General features: G+C 42.8%; 1 long non-coding RNA gene across 2 annotated transcripts; it reads right to left on the reverse strand.

The window, feature by feature from the left end:
* Positions 1 to 7,047: 7,047 nt before the first annotated feature.
* On the reverse strand, positions 7,048 to 17,344 carry LOC120397239. Of its 2 annotated transcripts, XR_005593733.1 has the most exons (5): positions 17,213 to 17,344; positions 15,924 to 16,034; positions 12,372 to 12,472; positions 8,933 to 9,019; positions 7,048 to 7,380 (listed from the first exon to the last, which is right to left on the reverse strand). It is a non-coding gene; the product is annotated as an uncharacterized LOC120397239 (long non-coding RNA). The 2 variants fall into 2 exon arrangements; XR_005593735.1 differs by lacking the exon at positions 8,933 to 9,019.
* Between the last annotated feature and the right edge of the window lie 28 nt (positions 17,345 to 17,372).

Genomic DNA, 17,372 nt, shown 5'->3' on the forward strand with positions numbered 1-17,372 from the left:
CTTCCCTAGTTTGCTTATGAGCCGTCATGTGGGACAATATCAAAAGCCTTACTAAAGTCAAGATATATCACATCTACTGCTTTCCCCCATCTACAAGGCTTGTTACCCTTTCAAAGACAGTATTAGGTTGGTTTGACATGATTTGTTCTTGACAAATCCATATTGACTATTACTGATCATCACCTTATTATCTTCCAGGTGTTTACAAATTGGTGCTTACAAATCTTTTTGGTACTGAAGTTAAGCTGACTGGTCTATAATTCCCTCGGTTGTCCTTATTCTCCTTTTTATAGGTAGGTACCATATTTGCCTTTTTCCAGTCTTCTGGGATCTCTCCCATCCTCTGCGAGTTCTCAAAGATAATTGCTAATGGCTCAGCGATCTCTTCAACCAGTTCCTTAAGTATTCTAGTATGTGTTCCATCAAGACCTGCTGACTCAAAGATGTCTAACTTGTCTAAGTAATTTCTTAACTTGTTCTTTCCTTATTTTAGCCTTATGTCCTACCCCATTTACACTGATGTTCATTATGTTAGTCATCTAAGGGCTGCTAATTTTTGGTGGAAAATTAAACAAAAAAAGGCATTTAATACTTTGGCCATTGATGCATTTTGGTTATAGTCTTTCCATCCTCAGTGAAGAATGGGCCTATTCTGTCCATGATTTTCCTCTTGCTTCTAATGTATTTGTAAAATGTTTTCTTGTTAGTCCTTATGTCCCTAGCCAGTTTAATCTCATTTTGTGCCTTGGCCTTTCTCATTTTGTCCTTATATGCTTGGTTCTTTTTTATATTAATCATTTGTAGTTTGACTTACTTTCCACGTTTTATATGACTTTTTTGAGTTATAGGTTGTTGGAGATCTCCTGGGTAAGCCAGGGTGGTCTCATACCATACTTCCTCTCTTTCCTATGCATTGGAATAGTTTGCTCTAGTGCCTTTAATGTCCCTTTAAAAACTGCCAACTCTCCTGAACTCTTTTCCCCTTAGACTTCCTTCCCATGAGATCTTACCTACTAATTCTCTGAGTATGCTAAAATCTGCCTTCTTGAAGTCTATTGTCTTTATCCTGCTGTTTTCCTTCATACCATTCCTTAGAATCACAAACTCTTATCATTTCATGATCACCTTCACTCACGCTGCCTTCCATCTTCAAATTCTTAACCAGATCCTTCATATTCATCAGAATCAAATCTAGAACAGCCTCTCCTCTAGTCGCTTTCTCCATCTTCTGTAATAAAAAAGTTGTCCTCTGTGCATACCAAGAACTTGTTGGATGACCTATGTATTGCTGTATTATTTTCTCAACAGATGTTTGGATATTTGAAATCCCCCAGCACTACTAAGTCTTGTGCTTGGGATGATTTTGTTATTTGTTTTAAAAAAGCCTCATCCACATAACAACGGCCATACTGGGTCAGACCAATGGTCCATCTAGCCCAGTATCCTGTCTTCTGACAGTGGCCAGTGCCAGGTGCTTCAGAGGGAATGAACAGAATCACCTCTTTTTCCTGCTTAGATGGTCCATAGAATGACAGCAATAATTCCTCTCTTTTTTCCCTGCTGGTTCTTCCTAAACAAGCTGTACCCTTATATTTCAATATTCGAGTCATGTGAATTATACCACCAAGTCTCTGATGCTCTTTATGTCATGATTGTGATTAGTCACTAGTAATTCTAATTCTTCCTATTTATTCCCCATACTTTTTGAATTAGTATACAGACGTCTAAGATGTTCATTAGATTTCCCTGCTATATTCCCTCTTGTCTCTCCTTTGTTGATGCTATGATTGTCCATGTTCTCTCCAGATTCCAACCCTTCACTCAAGTGTACTGTGTAGTAGACTGCATGGTGAGAATGGGCGGAAATCAGTGCAGCCTAATCCAAAACCCACTGAAGATAATGGGAGTCATTCTATTAATTGCAATACATTTTGGATCAGGCCTCAAGTGAGATGATGAGCACTCTGAGCTCTCATTCACTTCAATGGAGTTTAACGTTGAGCAACAGCTTGCAGGATCCAAGCCTACAACCATAGGTGGCAGATATCATAGGCTGGGGAAGGCTGTGCCTCCCGAAACAGCCAGGCGTGGCCCCACCCATGCTCTACCCCCAGCCCCCATTCTGCTTCCCGCTCTGTGGCTTCCTCTGTGTCAGCTCAGACTGGGGCCCCGCCACCCGCCCTCCCAGCCAGTGCTGGCTCTAGGTTTTTTGCCTCCCCAAGCAACCCCCCCCCTTTTTTTTTGGCTTTTACATGTTTGCAATGTTTTGTTTTGTTTTTGACTGTTTAAAATAAAAAAAATGAACACAGAATTTGTAGTTAGTGAAATAAAACAATTTCCTACGAGTGTACTCTTTTACTCACTGGGCCGGCCAAGCAGTGAGCTGGGTTGTGTCTGCCTGGGCAGAGTTGGGTTGCCCCTGCGCCAGAGGCCTTCGCATAGGCAGGATGTCAGCGCCAACCCCAGGGCTCATGTGGTCCATGCGGGTCAGACCAAGTTACGCTGCTGGTGGGCTACCCAGCCTGGCTGTCGCTGCCGAGTACCCAGTGGGGCCTGGAGCTGCATGGGAGACACCAAACAGCTCTGGTTCCTGTCTCTCCTTCCCCACGAAGCACGCCGGGGGGTTGATGCTGCCCTCTGGAGCTGGGCGTTGCAGCCCTGTGCCAGCAGGAGCAAGCAGCAGGTGTGGGAGTGGGGAGGGGGCTGCCTGGTCCCTCCAGCCAGGGCACAATCACCTTTGCTCCCTTGGCACCAATCCCAGTCTGAAATGGCTGTAGCAGCCCTGCCCATGGTCCCACGTCTTGCTATGCAGCATGGGGAGGGAGGAGACTCTGAGAGCAGGGCTGCAGCCCAGCTCTCACACTGGCCTAGGGCTCCCGTGGCTGGAGGGGCAGCGGACCCCTGGAGCCTGGCTTGGGGCAGCCTCAGCAACACCCCAGAGTCCTGGGCGGTCACCCTGCGGCGTGGCCGGGGACAGAGCCAGCTGGGCGGGGGGCACCACCTGTAACTCTCACGCGGAGCGAGCTGGGGCAACTGCAGGGTTCAGCTGTCAGGGTCCGGGGCAGAGCAACCGGTGGCTGGTGATCACAGGGCAGTGTGCCCGGGTCTCCTGCTCCCCGGGACCCCCGCGAGCCGGCTGCAGACTAGGCCTGCGCAACGGCACGAGTTCGGCTCAGCCCGGGCTGCCACTCCCCTCCCCTGGCAGGAGGCAGCACAGTGAGGAGGAGGCAGAGGCGGGGACAAGCCAAGGAGGAGCCCGCAGCCAGTGCTGGAGGAGTGGCCCGCCCGGCCGCCATATTCCACCGCCACCTGCTGCGCTCTGCAACCTGGGCAGAGCCGCGCTACTGGCTCCTGCCTGATGGGGGTTGGCTTCTGCCTGTGGGAGAGCAGCAGGGACACGCTCTCCGCTGAGCCAGCTCCCCCTGTCCCACCGCACCCGGTCAGAGAACAAAGGACGGTCAGGATCCAGCCCAGGACACTGCCTCAGGTCGGAGCTGGGGCCCCAGCATTATGCTGCCCCTAGCACCTGCTTGTTTTGCTGGTGCCTAGAGCCGCCCCTGTTCCCAGTGCTGGGGAGGCTGCAGCCATGCCGCCTGCCCTCCCAGCACTCTGGGGCTGAGGGAGCTGGGGGCACTATCCTGGGGCAGGAGCCGTTGTCCACAGTGGTGGGGGTCTGGGCTCCAGTTTGGGTGGGGGAGCAAAAGGGGCAGGGCTGTGGGTGGAAGGCGCAGGGCTGAGGACTAGCCTCCCGCAGCCAGCAGTTCACATGCCACTCATGCCTACTATGACTGAATAGAGAGATCACACTTCGTAGACAGTTTTGTTCAGTAATATGCAAAAGAAATACAAGGGAACAGAATGGGAGAAAATCACTGGAACTGTGCAACAGTGTTGTCATTTGATGCAAAAAAACTGCAGAATGGCAAAAGATAACAAATTCCTTCTCTTTAGTTTTTATAGCTCCAAAATTATTAGCTTTAGGATAAATAAACTATGTGGCATATATCTTAACATATATTTGACTTTGTTACTTCTTATTTATAATGGTGAGCCAGTTCTCTTTTTCACAGCTTCAAAGCCATGATTGCAGAGGTAAACAAAAAATGAGCAATCAATTTTAAACTGATTTAAACTTAAAACTAAACAGTCAGAAATTTCACTGAATAAAGAATAAGTTACATTGAGGTTATTGGATGAGAGCAAAATGGGAAAAAGCCAACTTTTGTGCTTTTCAAACACTTCTAATTAAAAGAGTAAGGTTTATTTTTTTTGTTATCAACTTATTAAATAGCAGTGTGTGTATATATGTATGATATATGCAGATAATTTAGTTCTGAATATGTGACGGGTAAGAAAAGTTGCATCTATGTGCTAATTTTAAGCCATGGGAACTACCATTTTGAACAAAATGCACTTAATTGATCTTATACGTACCCTCCCAACCAGAGGCGTGCATAAAGGGGGGCAAGCAGGGGCGCGAGCCCCTCAAATAATCAGCAGGGACACAGAACTCCTCTGGCCCCATCACCATGGTGGGGAAAGTGAGCTCCTCCGGTCCCGGGGCCATGGTGGGGGCACAGAACGTGCCCCTCCAAAAGCAGTCAAATTTAAGTTCCTGTGCACACTTTGCTCCCAACTTTATCTTTTCATAGAATCATAGAATCATAGAATTCAAGATCAGAAGGGACCATTATGATCATCTAGTCTGACCTCCTGCAAGATGCAGGCCACATAAGCCGATCCACCCACTCCTTTAGCAAGCGACCCCTGCCCCATGCTTCGGAGGAAGGCGAAAAACCTCCAGGGCCACTGCCAATCTTCCCTGGAGGAAAATTCCTTCCCGACCCCAAATATGGCAGTCAGCTGAACCCCGAGCATGCGGGCAAGACTCTCCAGCCATACCCTCTGGCTAATCTTTTCCTCTGTGTCCCATCCACAATTACCTTTCATATGTAGATGGACCTGTGTAAATGTCGGGGGCTAAATTCTGTGGTCTGATGTGCACATTGATTTCAATGGGTGCTCTGCTTGCAATTATAAGGGCAAAATTTGGGCCCTTAGCTTTTACAGCCATCAGTATCTGTGTTGATATGACTCTTACATTGGTTTGTGAAAACTGTGGCCTCTACGTTTTCCTGCACTGCCCAGTGCAGATGGGAACTAAATCATGGAAAAAAGCCACTGGAGTTCATGGTGGAGGAGTATCTGGGCTGCATGTCTTTCTCCCCTAGACTTTTTTCCTGCTCCTCAAAAAAAAAAAAATTTCATATGGAAGAAGGAGGCCCGGCCAGCCAGGGGTATAGAGGAATTAGGGATCAGCAAGTAATTGGGCAAATTCTGATGTCTTTACTCAAACAAGAGGGCTAAGTGAAAGCTGAGGAAGGTCTTCTGGGCCCCTTATTTGCATGTAGCATAGGACCCACGTTAAATCATACAATGTGAAAAACAATGCAAAATGAAATTTTAAAAGATAAACACAGTTACATAACTACTGGAAGGTTTATGTTATAATCTTTCTGAGAATGAGCTCTCACAAAAAATATTAGAAAAAAAATGCACTAAAATAAAGGATAATTTATTTTTGTGCCCTCGTCTATCAACCCAGGAGAAATGGGTATCTCCTTCTTCTCTCTCTACTTGACAGGCAGATCAACAACTAATAAGAATCTCCTGTGGTGGTTCCCACTAACCATTCAGGTCATGTCCCTCTTTTCTCTTCCAACCTGGATGACTTCCAGAGCTGCAACTCTACCTTGCATTAGTAACAACATTACATGCAACGTGCATAACCACAAAGATGCAATTTTTACCTGAGTGAGGGCTGGGGGTGAATTCCTGTATTGGGGGAACTGGAGCATGAAAAGAAAATGTGAAACCTAGCTGACATGAGAACAAGACAAATAGGATCTGTGTAGCATCTCCCAGAGATAAAATAAAATAAAATAAAATATACAGAAGGTGTAAAAAGCAAAAGGACCAAGCTAACCAGACTGCATTCATACTACAAAGTCCCCCAGCACATAAAAACAGTTGCCCTGACAAATTCTTGACTATAGTGGAAAGGAGGGGGAGAGGAAGGCCTAGTAAGAAGCTCTGGGGAACTCTCTTCCTTGCTGCCTGGGGGCCAAACTGCCCATTGGCTTTATCTGTTGAAGAAAGAACATTGAGTTGATAGTGCTTAGAGGACATGTCCAGGGGCAGCTAAGTGCCAGCTTTGCACAGTTTCTCAGCTGAAACCGAAAGCTGAAATAGATCTAATTGAATGAGCTTTTCTATGAACAGGGCATGAAAGGTCCGCCAGCTTGTATGCGTCTGATCCAGTTTTATTCATTTAACTAACACAGGCCTTGAAGCTTCAGTCCCTTGCTTCTTACTCTTGGGGAATGAATGAGGATTTTCTAAATTTGGTTGTTCTAAATAAGAAGGCCTTCAAAGCTGCATGCATGTCACAATGGTACCAATTCCCCTTTCTACCTTAGGTACAGTGCAGTACACCATTGGCTTTAGAAGGCTCACCAAAGTGGAACACTACTGGATCTGCTCAATGAGTAGTTCCATCTTGCAGTTTCTGTGCATGGATGGAAACACTAGTCCTCATCCTGAATCTCAAAGGGTATGGCATTTTGCAGCCTACAGGAATGAACCTCCCAGCCTGAATAGAAAAGGCATGTTCATGCCAGAGCTCTAAATATAGCTGTATAGACAGCACTTTGGAGTTGTAACTCAGGCTGGAACTTGGGCACTGAAGCTCACCTCCTCCCTAGATTGAGAGCCAAAACTCCAACCCGAGCTGTAACTTCAAAACACTGTCTTTATAGCTATTTTCAGAATGCTATTGTGGGTCCTGGTAACCCAAGTCTGTTAACCCAGGCTGGGAGTCTTGCTCTCAGGGGCGCCAAAACTCTGTGTAGACATACCCTAAGAGCCTCCCAAATTAGTTATCTTTTGAGAGGGAACAAGAGAACTCTGATCTGTCTGTTACCAGGCTCAGCCCCTTACACAGGCTCCTGACGTTGTCAATTGCAAGGGAAATTTGCTGAAATATAAGCCACTTGTCTAAATAATTTATTATACAGATAACCTCCTTCTGCAGAGCTGACGGAACAAAGACCAGGGTTTCCTCAAGGGTCTTCCAGGCCATAGCCAGCTTGAGGGGAAAGATCATGTGCTGGAAGTGTTTCTGATCTGCCACTAAAGCAAAGGACATTCCATGGAGTGGCAGCAATTTGGATGTGTAGATTTGCATTCTGCATGTTGATTGATGCCATGACGTCGCCAGGAAAGATTGCAGAAAATGTCACATTTGGGGTTTACATTTTGAACTTGCAAGAACTCTAGGTTTGTCTGGTGTCCACTAGTTTTTTGAAAACTAGAAACAACCTGAAATACAAAAAATGAGGGTGAGGGGAAGATCCCTGTCCCTTCTCTTACCCTTGTGTACCTGCCTAGTACATGGCCTGTATCCTCACATGCAATCGTTTGGGTCAGTGGTCCCCAACCTTTTCTGGGTGGCGGGCACCGGACAACAAGCCACCAAGGACTGTGGCCAGTGGACAAGCATCCACCGAAATGCCACCAAGAAGCGGCAACGTCAAGAGGCATCGCCGCCGAAATGCCGCCGAAGTAGCGTCATCAAAAGGCATTGCCGCCGAAATGTCGCTGAAAATCAGCAGCATTTCAACGGCGGCGCCTCTTGGTGACACTGCTTTTCAGCCGCATTTCGGCAGATGCTTGTCCACCGGCCAGTACGTGGGCACACATAGATGCCCTGGCGGGTGCCATTGTGCCCTCAGGCACTGCATTGGGGACCACTGGTGTGGGTTATGGAACTGAAATGGCTGTGTGGGATGTTTAGAATAATAAATCACATCTTCAGAACTTCTTAAAATCTCTGGCCATTTGGCTGTAGACTAGACTGCTCTTTCTGTACAGAAGTTTGTAAGTGACATCAAATACAAAAAGAACAAAGATAAGTGAGTATAGTTAGAAACTTGTGAGCAGTTTTACCCCTCTGAGATGCAATAAAATATATGTATAGATCAATGTTATACATTCAATACAGAAAGGAATTCAATAGCTCTCCCCACAAAATGAAATAAAACAAATAACACTCTTATCCCCAGAACATAAAGAGGCATATGCTACTTTGTCTTGCAGGTACTTATGTATGTCTTATTGTTTTCTTTACTGACTTCAAAATCTGCAATGCTGTTTGTTTTCTGAACTCTGATTTCAGAAAGATGATGGACTTTTGTATAGTTTAGGGTGACTTGGGTTCAGATATAATTTGCCATTTCAGTCCATTACTCTCTTTGTTTCTTCAGACATAAATGGGCTTAAGCTGGCTTGGAGTTCAGGCCTATGTGTAATTCTATGATTTACCATGTCCTTGAATTTTAGTGCTATTTTGGAGGTGGCTGCATAATCATGCATTTATGGTAAATCAGCAAACTGATGTGTCAGACCCATATAAAGCCGTCTTGTATAAGCACTCATAAAAGCCTTTTCTACTGGAAAAATGGCATCTATGTCTCATACAGTGGTGTATGGTTTGTTCTGAATGTCTAAAATGAAAAACAGAATTATACAGAGAAAAGATCTTTGAACAGGATGCACTCAAATAGAGGTCTGTGCTATTTTTTGTCTCCTAAAATGCAACACTGATACAGGGTCTCCACTGAAACATTTTTTTTCTTTTCATTTTGTACTGTTTCATAACTCAACTATAAAAGGGAACTTTACAAAATTCCTGCAATATGACTCTCTCTCATAATATTAAGTATAGTCCACTACTGCAAAACACAATTTCAGTGCAAAATTAAACTAAGATGCATTTGTGAGAAACTTTGTCAATCTGTACAGCTTTTTGTTGCTGGTGCAAGCTTAATGGTCTGCTGTATGACTCTTTAATGTTTTGCCCAAGTGTACTTACAAGTTAATCTAAAAGTAGTTTCTTGTCCTGTACCCTTGGAATCACTGTGAGTTTTGCCATTGACTTCAGTGGGAACAGGATGAAGCCCTTCATGAGGAAATAATAGAAAATATCTGTATTTTCTTGGTAAATGAAGATATTTTGGAAGGAATATTATATGGAAAAGCGAACCAATGCTTAAGAGGAAATTTACAAATGACATTACCCTTACCTGTCAGGGAGTTAACAGATATTTGTGAAATATGAAGAGAGGAAACTGGTGGGATCAAAGAAATAGTCCATTCCAATGTTGTTAATTAGTTTCATGTAGTTAATTTTGGCTAACAGCAATAAAACTCTCTGTGAGAATAGGTCATACAATAGAGTCTATAGAGTGGAGAAGACCATGGGCTTGTTGACACAGAGAGTCTGTGCGTGGCAAGCTTTGTTGTTATTATTAGTAGCCTGTACTGATGGAATAATGTGTGTGAAACTTCACTAAGGGACCTCTTCGATTTTTCCTCATCTTGAATCCCTTTGCATGTGTTTTTATCAGAGAAGGGGGCGATCCCTCCCCAGGAGTCTAACTGTACAGGGCTCAAAGGCAGACATAAAAGTATCTGAAGGTGACCCAGAGTTGCCTTTCAGTACTTACAAATATCATGCCTTTAAAGTCCAGTATCTTGAGTCCTTCCCCTGCTAGGAGCAACTATTGTGTATCCCATTGAGAAGCTGGGAATGCCCCCTTTCCAATCTTGCAAAACTCTCAATTCAGGTTCCACAACATTTCAAGATGATGAACATTGAAGTGCTGTTTAGAAACCTGTCAGTCACCAAGTACTAAATCTAGCCTGTTCTGGGCCTTGCGCAGGTGTAATTTGGGAAGAAAGTCCATATTTGGGGAGAAGGAGGAAACATCTGACCAGCTGATCTAAAAAGAAATGGGTGCTATTTAAAAAGATGCTCAGAGGCTTGGAATCTTAGGCTACGGTTTTAGTTTAAAAAATTTAATAGCGATTAAACCACAAACGGAGGCACCTTTAATCGATTTTTTTTGGCACTTTATAATATTTTTTTTTTACTCCTCCTAACACGATCGAAGTAAAGTATCTAACGTATCGGTTAATCGGAGTGATTAGGGTTGGTTTGGGATTAGTGGTGGGTGTGGCCGCTGTGTACGGAGCTAGTCCGGTATACCGCAGTCTATGCTATCTGAACAGTGGGGTGGGACCGCTGGGGACAAAGTGGAAGAAAAAGACAGGAAAGTTTTTTAACTTTGGAGCTTTTGCGTGGTTGTGGCGAGGTCATGGGTGGCGAAAAAAAAAAAAAAAACAAAATAAAATGGCGCAAAATCAAAATAAAAGAAAGCAAAAATGTGATTCATGTAATATCAGCGGCAGCCGAGCTAGAAGACGAAATCAGAAAAAAATTCAAAATCACAGACAAAAATCCTCAGCGAGCAGGCAGCAGCTGGCAGCGCGGACAAGTTAGAATCAAGTGAAACGAAAGGGAAAGAATGGAAGCCAGGGGCTCTGGAGCTGGAGGACTGAAGCAAAGACTCAAATTATGCCAGCTCTTCCAAATGCTTCATAGGCTCTTCTACAGTCAGCGCCAGCAGGGGTCAAGGCAAAGCTTGGTCCCACCCCACCCACCCCCCCCCCCACCCCCCCCCAACCCCCACCTCTGACTCTTTTACTCACACCCATATCTTTACTCTCCCTGAGATAGCTATCTTTTGCTGCAGCAGGCAGAACAGCAGCACTCAACACCAACCGCACTATCTGCCATGACAGTACCAACCGGTACAAATCATCATCATCATCATCACATTCAGCATCCAGCTATCAAATCAAAATCCATCTCATCATCAAATCATCAATATCAATCAGCCTCAACTGAACGCTGATCGTCATCAGCTGGCAGCCTATTGGCCTTCAATTTGCCTGGCCTATGGAAATTGATGGGTGGATCATGCATCAGTGCATCATCATCATAGCTCCCCTCCCATCACCCCCCAGCCCCCAAAAGCCAAAAAGTCCCATGTAAAGAAAAGCCCAGTGGGCTGGGCTGCCCACTGGGCTGCTTCCTGTCTGGACTGCTTCTCACACTGGCTGCTGCCTTCCTGCTGACTCTTCTCACCTCTCAAGTCTCAGTGTCTTCAATTCTTTATGTCTTTTATTTCATCATCACACAAGTGGGGGACACACAAGTGGGTACAAAGGGGAAAGAAAAGAGGGAGGAAGTGGAAATGAACAGGGGTGGGGAGCAGACAAGAGCATAGCAGAGCATTGTAATAATAGCATCTGTCTCTACAGACACAGAGCAGCTGTGCTCTCTCTCTCTGGTTGTTCATCTCTCTTCTCTTGGTTACTTGCCTACTTTAGCACTGACACTGATTTTATCTATTTTAGAAACCAGGGATTGACTCAGGAGTCATTCATCATTTTTTTTTTTCTGCCTTTTGCTGGCTGATCAGGCCAGCAGCTTTTGACAGCAGCTAATGGTACAAAATGATGGAAGGTGCAATATGGCTAGTAACCAATCTTCTTTTGCGGGGCTGGCTGATGGGGGGCACACTAGCAGCAAATGGTAGCAGGTGGACTGTAGCCATGATCATCCTCCAATTTATGTTGGGAGGGTTTTTATGGGGTGCATATAGGCATGCAAATCTGCTGCATGCAAAAAAAAAAAAAGCATGCTTCTGTGCTGCTCTGCTGAATCGTGAGCGTCTCACATACATAACAGTAGACACACACAAACAACAACAACAAACAAGCCATGATTGCCATATGGCATCATCTCCAGGGGCCCCAGGAAAAAGGCGAAAAATGCGAAATGCTGCTGCTTTCCTGAAGGAGTGACTGTGACGATTACCATACAGAACCACCCCATGATTTTTTTTTTGCCCCATTTTGGATCTCAATCTCAAGTTCCAATCCGGGGGGGGGAGGGGGGGGAGCGGGGGGGTGGGGAGGGATAATATAGCTACCCACAGTGCAACGCCCAGAAATCCAGCTAGCCACACGGACACCATGGACACACCCGATTTTTAATGTAGTATGGTGGCGTGCTCACCCGATTTTTAATAAATGTTTTTTACAAAACCGGTTTATGCAAATTCGGAATAATCCCGTAGTGTAGACGTACCCTTAGAATAAATCCAAAGAGATGGATCAGAAGGGCAGAGGGCAGGAGAGGCAGTCAGAGGTACACAATAAATTAATACATCACATATTTTTATCTCTGCAACTTATTGCAAGAATATCACCTCCTCATATGTAATAATATTATTATTATTTACTGCCTCACTGATGATTAGAAGGACAGAGGAATAGTTCACTGAAACCTGTGTGAATAGGATCATAAATGCAAGTTCAAAAACTGTACAGGACAGGATATAAGAGAGGAAGAAGGAAAAGTCAGACACTATTTGTTATGTTCTTCTCTTTCTCAAACAAACCTTATATCAAGAGAATATATCACCAAGATTCCTTTTCTCCTTGAGTGAACTCCACATGAGTAAGTCTGGTTAAATTGTTCCGTAGCACATCAAAAGCTCTGCTGAAGGGAATAAACAGAAAAAGCATGGAATTGTTTTGCAGGGACGCAGGAAAATAGGTCTTTTTATGTCATAGTTTCTAATTGACTTTGCAGTGTTCTCTGAAGCAGGGAGTGTGATACCTAGCATCAACGTCCAGAACATAAACATGTTATGATAATAGTACTGTAGGCTTTCATGCTGAGAATACTGAATTGGAAATTTTTCAGTGTTGGCTGTCATTGGCATCAGTTATAATGCCACTGAGAGCAAGATTCTGATGTCTCTATTCACTTTGAAGAGCTCTTTTACTCCATGAGTAGTGCTATTTTTTTCCAATGGGACTATTTGTGAAGAAAGGTGCTATTCAAAATGTGCAAATATATTACAGACCCCAGTAAAGTCGAATGTGAACTGAGCAAACCTGAGGACCATCTGATCTGGTTATATTCAGAAGGTTTCTGCAACTGTGTGTTCTGCACAGCTAGCTCTCTTCTGTAAAGAATGATATAAAGAAATGAATGTAAAATGACATGTTGTAACTGGAATAACTCTAATGGCTTTGCCATTTGGGAAATGTAAAATGATCAGGAGCCCACCAGATCCCACCTGGTATATGACATGGAAGGTGTGGGGGTGTGTGTGTGGGGGTAAGTTATATATAATTATCTAAAAAGAAGTATAAGATTCTGCCCTAATAACCTGGGGAGCACAGGAGGGCATAATGTAGTGTGCACGCCCTGCTCACTTCTCAAGCAAACTGTAGAATATACTCTACGTGGACTTGACCTAGCAAAGACCAAGTGCCATCAGAGCCAAATGTAACTCAGTATTAAAACAAAAATAGTAAAGGGAACAAGTTAAAGTAACTTTAGCTTGCATCTTTGCCATTCTGCATAGGAGACTGAAGCAGATATTGGTCCAACTTGGGGATGTTGGGAGATTTTGGATGCCTGGAGGACACACTAGCCATTATTAATGTAATATAAGCCTCCTTTGGTATAATGATGTCACAATTGCTGTTATACTCACAGAGAAAACTATATGAACTGGGAGGAGGGTCATTCAGTGTTCAGGTATGTGTATCTGACTGTGGGTCACTGTCTACATTACAGATTTGTTTCTGAATGAGTCAGGTACCTTCCAGGAGATGTGAAGTGCTTTTGTAGCATTTAGTCAAACCTTGATTCTTCCATATATGCTATATCCATCCTCACACAGATCACATCTGTTGCATGTTTGCATGGATTTCAGGGGATGTTTGGGTGCCATTTACTCTTTCCTGTTTTTAAGGATTTTTGGAGGCTCTTTTTCATTCTTATACACCCTTTTAAAATCCTCTAAAGAGGATTATTTGGCCCTTAAATTTGTAGATAGTCTCTCTCTCTCTCTCTCTCTCTCACACACACACACACACACACACACACACACACACACACACACACACACACACACACACACACACACACTCTCACTCACTTTAAAAACTCCATTAACATTTAAAAAGATTGAATGACATACCAGAAATGACCAGGAAAAACACAGTTCTCTAGTAAAGCTGTGCATACCTGGTAGTTCTGATATTCTATTCCAGTTAATGGATTTTCTGTTGGAAACTGAAGTCATGAGATACTCCAGGAAGAAGAATTCCCTTGCAACAGCTGCAGACCAAACCCCGTGCCCTACAATAGTAAATTATTGGGGTGATCTTGGGAGGTACTCTCATGTGCTACGTCAGTGCTTGTCCTTTCCTTTTTTAATTGTGCTATCATGAAATACAGGAGAAAATGTTCAATAGACTATGTACAACATTCCATGGAGGAAAAAATACAACAATTTTTGTTATATCTTCCTATAATCCTTTTTATTGCTGCATTTCTGCAGGCATGAATCTGTCTCATTCCCCCAAGCAGCAAAACGGTGACTGCAACGGCTTTCATGGGCCAAATTCTGACATCAATTACACCAGTGCAACCTCACTAAAGTCAATAATGGTCTAACTAGAGAATGGCAGAATTTGGCCCTATATTAGGAAGAAACAGATTCCATATCAGATTCCTCACCAAAAATGTAGTTAATCTGGTGCAAAGTAGTGATGATGCTAATGTGATTAGAGCTGTCTGAAAGGCTGACAATGAAACCTCAAACCAAGTAAATTCATTTGGTTTTGGGTTTCGTGACAGATTCAAAACTTAGACCATATTCACCAGAATAGTAGAGTCCTTTCAAATGAACATAGCCCACTTTGTGGTTTTTCATCAAAAGCTGTGGTTTGCTGACTCAGCAGTATAAACTCTTTGATTTCATTTTGTTCTATTGACTGGGGCACAGTTAAACCCAAATTTCAAAAGAAGACTCCTGGAGCGTGACCCTGCCCAGATTTAAATCAAAGAGAATGATTGCGTGAACAGCTGGGAACCTGGGAAACAAAACCATCCAGTTTTGTACATCTCTGGATGTTATTGGGGAAACTGGAAAGACACGAAGGAGACTGGAGAGGCAATTTAAGGAGGAAAGGGGAGAAAAACTAATGACTAACGATATATTTAGGAATTCAATACTGTGAGGAGTGAAAGCTTGGAGAGGTCCTGTGAGGAGGAAGCTGCAGAGATATTGGAATGATGTGGGGGAACTGAAATAAGATGGATTACAGGATGAGGTGAATTAGACTGAATCAAGTTGAAATGAATCAGGGAATAAAGTTGAAATGAATCAGAGAATCCAATATTTCATCTTTAAAGCAATCTCTTAATAAAGGTCATAGGGCCCAAATGCTGGGTCTTATCTTATTGTCTGTACTACAGCAATAAAGTTACATATGTATTTAAAATTGGTCTGATATATAGATGTCCTATATAAAATAAAACCTGAGTCAGCATAACCTTGGAGTAACATTCCTTTATCGTTTTTCAAACTCAAATCCTATTTTCTCTTGTGAAAACTAGCTGCCAAAATACAGTGTTCCTAGGGGAAATTATTAGAAAACTCAGATTGTGTGAAATGTATGGCATAGTTTTAAGGATAAAATGTAAAGCTGGCTATATTGTTGGTATTTGTAGATCAAGTGCAAATTGGACATCAGTGCCATGTGAAATTTTTAGTTTGTATCAGTCAGATCCAACAGGATAGAGCAAAGCAAGATTGGCAGGTTGTGACTGCACTAGGAATCTGATAGTCTGCACATAAATTAGAATTGGTGTCATTGACAAGTAGTTACTCAGAAATCCATTTGGCATCACCTCATTTCCTTATGCATGGGTGTGCATAACAATGGCCCTGTTATATACAATTACATAATAACTATGGCTCTATAAAGATATAAATTATATGCATCAAGTCTAGGATTCAATCAGATTCAAAGCCTGAGTGTTATAAAAAGACAATCTAAAATAAATTATGCATTATTGGAAAAATAAATCAGTAGAATAGATACATGTCAGATTTATAAAAATACTTATACTTTACATGCTTTACCTGTGCTGTTCATGGAAAAAAATACTTGATAAGTGCTAGGAATACCTGAAGTCTTGCATAGGTGATCCATACTTTTCAGCTTTGAAAGCATTTCTTTTTAAAATGGTTATTCTTAAACAAAAACCAAACAAAAAACAAAGTAACAAACACCTCCCTCCCACACACACACACACACATTTAACCCACACTATTTTTAGCAGCTTTCTTCCCCTCCAGTAAAATACGTCACTGTATTTACATTTAATTTTTTATGTTCACATCTTGTGATACATTACATTCAGTTATCTAGGTCAAGTCAGATTAGTTATTTATATTTAATCTGTTTAAAAAACAGTTTGAGCATTTGGTATGTACATTTTTCCACAGGTAATAAGCAGAGTGGCTATGCAGATACCAGACGGAACTGTGGTTGTCATGACACTCTGTTTAACGGAATCTGTGCTAATACTAAACTATTCAGACCCCATGTTGGGGGAATTAAAAATGAAAATAATAATAAAATAATCCTACTTTCTTTGGGAAAACAAGTGCTGTATTTTTAGTGAGTTTAAAAATCTTCCAAAAAAGGTGTTATTTAGAGCTGTCAGCATTTTGTTATGTGACAGGCTATTTTCCTGCCTGACTGTGCTTTTGTTTATAATCCATCTTGATGCTCTAGTGGGGTATAGTGTTTCAAATGACATGTGCATACATGTGCTGAAATCACTTGTGCCTTGATGTCATAAGTATGTTTAACAGCTGGATTTTTGTGAATCTAATTTAAGCACAAGATAAAGATAACATTCCTTTCAGGGTAGTGAGCAGAATGGAACCAGGAACATTTTCTCATTTCCATTCTTAATGCCATATCTGTCTGTCTATCCATCTACAATGAATGCCCGTACAAACTTGCCATACATAAATAAATAAGGGTATTTCAATCTTATAAAGTATACCCTACATGGAGGTAATATTATTTAAGGCAACTGGTAAGTTTTTAAAGGTAATCACTCAAGGTAATTATGGATGCAAAGACATATTTGCACTGGGACAAAGTTCAGGATTTATCAAGCCTGTGTACCACCTATATTGCTATATGGGTCAGAAGCCTGGAACTGCTGATAGGCAGAATTGGTGTGGCTAGAGATATTCTATATGTGATGTCAGCATCACATCCTGAGTCTAAAGTACTTTGACTTTGTGCAGAATGTCACAATCTTGCAAAGATCTGGCCTCAATCACTCATTATATTCAAAAGTGGTGTTCCATGCTCTTCGACCATGTCACCAGGATGGACAAAAATACTTTACCACACCGTGTTCTCAAACTTTCCATTGACAGGCAAAGGGGTGCATGCCCTGACCCTACCTGGTGACACCCAGGGGGCCACCCCAGAGATTCATGGATTTGCAGGATTGAGCCAGATCTGGAAACTTCACCACACAATGCCTGGTGTGACATCATCAACTG

This window comes from Mauremys reevesii, linkage group 1 (assembly GCF_016161935.1).
Source record: "Mauremys reevesii isolate NIE-2019 linkage group 1, ASM1616193v1, whole genome shotgun sequence".
NCBI classification, from domain to species: domain Eukaryota; kingdom Metazoa; phylum Chordata; order Testudines; family Geoemydidae; genus Mauremys; species Mauremys reevesii.